Genomic DNA, 6,000 nt, shown 5'->3' with positions numbered 1-6,000 from the left:
GATGGATGGATGGATGGGGATGTCTCTGACATCACCTGCAAACCAGATTTTGCAGACATCTCTCATTGTTTGAGAAGAGTTGATGGAAAATTTGTTCAGGGAACTGTGATGAAGTGGGACTCAGAGCCCCTGCTTTGCTGTTTGCCACCAGTGGAGGTGGTAGAAGTGACAAAATCTGTTTGCCAAAGATTCTCTCACTACTGGAGAAGCCCAGAGCTCCAGGGGCTTCCCAGTGCCCTGCATTTACAGGCCAGGAGGGAAAAGCAGGTGCAGCTACACAAGATAAAACTATTTCTCCTGCTTCCCATCCCCAGTTCCAGCTGGCACTTCAGTGCTGAGCAGCACAGAAATAACAGCACAGCCCAAAGTATCTCCTTAATAACTCCAATAAATCACAGGGATGACAAAACAAAACCAGGAAGGATTTCACATGGGAACATCTTTAGGAGAGGACAACACCTGCAGCTGCCTTTGAGAAAAGATAATCCTTGTGGGCTCCTGGGCTCAGCAGACACATTCCCAGAGCATTCCCAGAGTATTCCCAGAGCATTCCCAGAGCAGTGGGACCTCCTGGCTCTTGTCTAGAGCTCCTGCCAAGGTCTGATCACAGCAGGTGTTGCCTGTTCAATACAAACAGCAGCACCTTCCATGTGTGCAGCCTCAGCTCTGGATGGGAGGGAAGTTAAACAGAGGAATCCAGGGATTCACCCTGTTTTATCCTGGAATGGGATGGGAGAGGCTGAAGGATATAGGAGGGTTTGTTTAGAGACGTTAGCATTTTTTATCTCTACGAGCTCACTGAGTTGTTTGGTTGTGCCTGGCAGCTTGCCTTCCACAACAGGGATTGAAACTATTATACTGAGAAATAGAGAAAATTACAGTATTTCAAACTCTGCTTATTTCTCTGAAAAAAAAAAAAAAAAGGACAAAAAAACCTCTGGAGGCTTTTCTTTTTTTTTTTTTTTAAGAGCAGAATGACTAAGTTCCCTCTCTAGTAACTCTGTCTTTGCTTTTCAGCCTCTTACAGACATTTAAATGTCTGACAAATAGATTATAGACTACTTGTTTCAAGAGTTTGGGGGGGAAATGAAGCTCGAATCTGTAGTACTTTGAAAGACAAGCACAATATTTGGTCTGCACAGCTTGTGGCACCTATTAAAACCTTCATTAAAGCACCAGTGACAAACTGCTGCTGTCAGGGAGAAGTGATGCTGAGCACTCTGCAATACTTGATGGTACAGTTGCCCACACAGTCATCATGACCATGTTTTCATTCTGCTCTATACTGAAAAAATATAGGCACCTACCAGAACATTTTGATGTAAGTTAGGTTAGCTTTAGCTAAAAGAACCCATCAAACATTTCCATGGAGGTGAGAATTACAGGTACACTCATCACCTGAGTGGAAATCCATCTGGAAATTACCAGTGGAAAAAGAGAGCAAATATTTGAATAATTTCTCTCCACATTTACATTACATAATATTCTGAATGCATTAAAGCTGTGCAAGTGCCACTCTGTATAATATAATTATTTTTATAAACTCCCTTACACAACAGTTGTTGTTTCAGGTTTTTCAATGTACAATATAGAAAAATTAATTTGAAACAAGCCTGTGCAGTATTCTGCATAGCAGCTACACAGAACTTAGAGCTCTAATCAATGGAGAGCTTCCTTCATTACCCACAAAAAAACAGCAAAGCCTTTTAATCTGAGTTTTTCGTTTCTTTGTGCTTCTCCCATTGAGGTTTGAGTCTGTTCCACACACTTCATAGGAGAGGGAGAGTTCTGTGAACAGACACCCAAAGCAACAGGTTGCTCTTGTTACCTTTGTTTCCCATGTTTACTTGTTGAAAAAAGAGTGTGATTCTTTTCTCTCTTCCCTAATAACTTGCTAACTAATCTCAATATTTTTTGGAATATATTTATTGTTGCCATAAAGCAAATTTGCTCAGACATCTCCTTGCAATCATAAAAATCAATCCTAAGCTTATACTTCACTCTACAAAGCTCTATTTCACAGTTAATACTTATTAATTTTTCTTTATTGCTTCTACAATTTCATAAGCCCAAAACTCACTTGGTAGTGAGTGTAATTTTCCCTTTTTTCTCTAATAGTTTGAATATTATACCCCATTTTCCCTCCTTGGTTAATGAACCTTCAGCAACAAGAGAGGTAACAAATGCAAATACAGATTGTACATGCATTGTGTCACCACTTGCAAGTCACTAGAATCACTTGCTATTCAAGAGAAAATTCAGAATAAATACCAGCTTGCTCCTTTCACTTACAAAATAATGGAATTTTTCTACAATCAGTGGCAGTTGGGCAATGCCATTTTAACAAGATCATGAACTTCAGCCAACCCAGCCTGGCTTTCAGTGCAGTTATAACTAAAGAAAAGCTTTAGTGTGGTGCTGTCCCATACCTGACAGCACTGGCTGGATTCCTGCTCATCTAAGTGGAACATCCTGTAAATGTATGGCTTCCAAAATTTAATAATTAACCCCCCACCACCTGGTTACAAAAATTAAAGTCTCATCACTGCTAAGGCAGATCATTTCCCCACAAGTGAAAAAGGATAAATAAGATTCACACCACATCAAACACGATGACAAACGTATCAACACTCCACCTGCATCTAACAATTTTATTAAGTTGAGCTTATAAAACCTAGTTTGTGATATAGATGAAAAAAATAATGAAGTCATGCACTACAACTGCTGGAACTTTTATTTCTGCATCCCCACACTTGCATTCCAGACTCTAATGCTTTACCTGACAAATTCTGGTTTGTGAGTAAAATTGAGGGTTTGCCTTATGAAGAAGAAATTTATAATTGTGGGGAAAAAAGCCTTGTCTAAATCAGGTACAGAGGAAGCATTATTTAATCCAAAATCCCAGAGTCTGGGGGCTGTGGGAGAATGCAGAATTCTGCCAGAGGTACCTGTTGGCAGAGGTGCCAACTCCTCCTGCAGCTCATCTGTGCTGGGATTCAGCAGCTCCGCACACAACCCTCCAGCAGTGCCCTCCAAAACAGGTTTGTCACATTCCCTGATCCCACATTTCACACAACACAACCAAAAGACACAGCAGATCGATCTTCCTAGCTGAGGGAATCTCTCCTTAAACAATGTAAAATCATCATTATGTAGAAAAAATCCCAGGTAGTAGTGTGGTAAAGCGAACAGAGCACTTCTGTGTCCATGGCTGACATCACCAAGCCAAAATTCAAGATTCTCTTTGCCAATAAAAGTGAATTCTTCAAGAATTTTCCAGAATTTCTAGGAAGTTACAACAGTAGTTTTTTTTTTCATTTGAGGAAAAGGAAAAGAAACAACTTACAGTTGTCTTGTAAAAACGAGCGAGTGCTTCATAAACAGGGTTCTGAGTCACATAACCAGCTGGGTCTTCTCGTGTTGGCTAATCAATCTTGATTTCAAAACTGGAAGAAAGAAAGAAGATAATTAGACTTGACAAACCCCAGAGAATTTAGCAAATTAATAGAACAAACAAGGATTGATCTAAAGGATACCCCACAGGAGAAACAGATCCAAGAGCAAACATCCAGTGTCATAAATAGTTAGGGACATTTTGCAGTAAAATAGAGTGATTAAAAAGTTCTGACTGTGACCAAAGATGTGAATTAAAAGCTTGACAACACAGGTCTCAGTCCCAATGATACCTTTTCTTTCCCATTTATCAGAGCTGTAGCCCTCTGGCCTCTCATATTTATAAATAAATGTGATTTTTAATGTTTTTGGAGACTGAAATCTCAGTGTGTGTGTGACTGTGTGAGAGGGAAAGGCTGGCAGAGAGGGCAGGAGCAGAGGGGACACATTCCCCTGGTTTTCCTTGCATGACATAAGAACTTGGAAGGGAATAATTGGGAGGCCTTAAGGCCAGCACAGCGATGTCATCGTGAACTTTGTGGCTGGTTCCATGAGATGCTCAGGAGGGTGCAGGCAATGACAGCAGCTCTGCAAGGAGTGTTCCATGGGAACACATCCCCACTGCACCATAGGACAGACAAAAAGAAACCCATTTCCCATGTTTTGGTATCAAAAGGGAGCTGCTGTGCTCCAGCACGATGCCATTTTTGACCCAAGGCACAGAATTCCATTTGGTTCCTCTCGTGTCAAACCACAGCATATGGCAGAGCCAGAGGGGACACTCCTGGGAGAGCAAACAGCCACTTCTGACTTGTAACTTCCAGCTAATGATCAATTCATCACACCCCTCGGTAAATCATGTTTGGATTCAGCTTGCAAAAGCTGGATTGTTTAAGGCCCTTTGAACACCATATGAAAACATCTTTCATTATAAATGAGGATTTCCCTACAGACACCAGTAAGACCACATCTGCTTCATCTCAGATTAGCAGAAAGGAGTGAGCTTCCCTGTGCTCCTGCCACTAAGTGTCAGCTCTGCCAGGTTCTGCACATCATGGGCTTTATTCAGTCTCCACCTTGTGCCCAAATGAACATTTAAACTATCCAAACACATTTCAGTTCCGTATTGCTGGCATTTGTAGGAATTGTTTTAGGTACAGCAACATCCCTTAAATATTCTTATATAACTTAGGTCAGTTCAGTTTGTATCATTTATCTGGGACTTCCAGGACAGGGACACCATTCCTTCATAAACTACATTACAAATATATAGTGAAGGGTCATGCATAACACAGTGCTCCAGGAGCACACAGCATCTCCAGACTTCCCTCCTGTCTGTGGAAGTCAGTGGGAGCTGGGGGATGAAAAGATGGACCAGCCATGGGGAGGATTTGGAAGTGCTGGTGGATGAGAGGCTGGACATGCCCCAGCGATGTGCTGGGATCCCAAATCTCTCTGAGCTGAGCCCCAGCGTGGGCAGGAGGGGAGGGATTGGGATTGTGTCCCTCTGTCTGTCCTGTGCCCAGGTGAGACCCCACCTGCAGAGCTGCCCCAGCCCTGGGCCAGCACAGGAGGGACCTGGAGCTGCTGGAGGCACCAGAGGAGGCTCCAGGGGGAGCAGAGGGATGGAGCAGCTCTGCTGGGAGAGCTGAGATTGTTCACCTGGAAAAGAGAAGTTTTGGGATGCCCAAATCATGGCCTTGCAGGGCCTGAAGGGGCTGCAGGAAAGGTTCAGAGAGATTCTTTACAAGAACCTGGAGTGACAGGACACAGGGAATGGCTCCCACTGCCAGAGGGAGGGGAAAGATGAGATATTAGGAAAAAAATCCTTCCCTGTGAGGGAGGCCCTGGCACAGGTGCCCAGAGCAGCTGGGGCTGCCCCTGGATCCCTGGCAGTGCCCAAGGCCAGGCTGGACAGGGCTGGGAGCACCTGGGACAGTGGGAGGTGTCCCTGCCATGGCAGGGGTGGAATGAGATGATCTTTAAGGTCCCTTCCAAGCCAAGCCACCCTCTGATGTGACTGTGATGTTTAATGGCAAGGGATGCACAGCCTCACACTGCCCTGACACAGGGCACTGGCAGTGAAGGAAGAACACTCTGAACCTGCCTGATAAAAACAGGAGCCCATGCAGGATCCAGTCTGAAATCCCAGCCCCAAGATCCTGTCTACCAAAGAAAACATGACTTCTGGAACAGGTTCCTAACCAAATATTTATTATCAGGCTGTACCACCAGGTGGCAAGATTGCAAAATAAAGGAATTTTTAATATTGTTCCTATATCCCACTCAGTCAGGGCTGCTTCAAGGACCCCTTGCTGGGCCATGGCGATTGTTTTGGGAGGACTTGGGTGAGTATTTAACACGTGCCCACATGGGGCTGCAAAATAAAGTATTTTAACTTTTAATTTTATTTGAACTTTTCTCTGCCAATCTTGATGTAGCCAGCAGTCAAGGGCAATGCGAGATTCCCAGTACATGAAAAAGGAAATTGTGGCCACCAGTTCTTTGAAGAACTTGGTTTTGCCACTGTTTGCATCCTGCTCCTTCTTCCCCTGATAACCAGTTTAACTTTTCCAAAAGAGCCTAAAACCTGACATGTCTGCAGGG

The 6,000-nt window shown here is 43.6% G+C and overlaps 1 protein-coding gene across 8 annotated transcripts in view; it reads right to left on the bottom strand.

Annotated features, from left to right (window-relative positions):
* The window catches only part of ATP2B2 (ATPase plasma membrane Ca2+ transporting 2), a 398,601-nt gene that overhangs the window by 255,143 nt on the left and 137,458 nt on the right, over nucleotides 1-6,000 (bottom strand). For all 8 annotated transcript variants that reach the window (XM_015640841.3, XM_015640842.3, XM_033517387.1 and 5 more), the window contains exon 3: nucleotides 3,347-3,446. The gene's annotated coding sequence lies outside the window, so the exon portion shown is untranslated. The remainder of the gene's footprint in view (nucleotides 1-3,346; nucleotides 3,447-6,000) is intronic.

The sequence above is a fragment of the Parus major genome, chromosome 12, assembly GCF_001522545.3.
Source record: "Parus major isolate Abel chromosome 12, Parus_major1.1, whole genome shotgun sequence".
NCBI classification, from domain to species: Eukaryota; Metazoa; Chordata; class Aves; order Passeriformes; family Paridae; genus Parus; species Parus major.
Note: the sequence above shows the minus strand (reverse complement) of the source record. Positions and strands in the feature narration are given on the sequence as shown.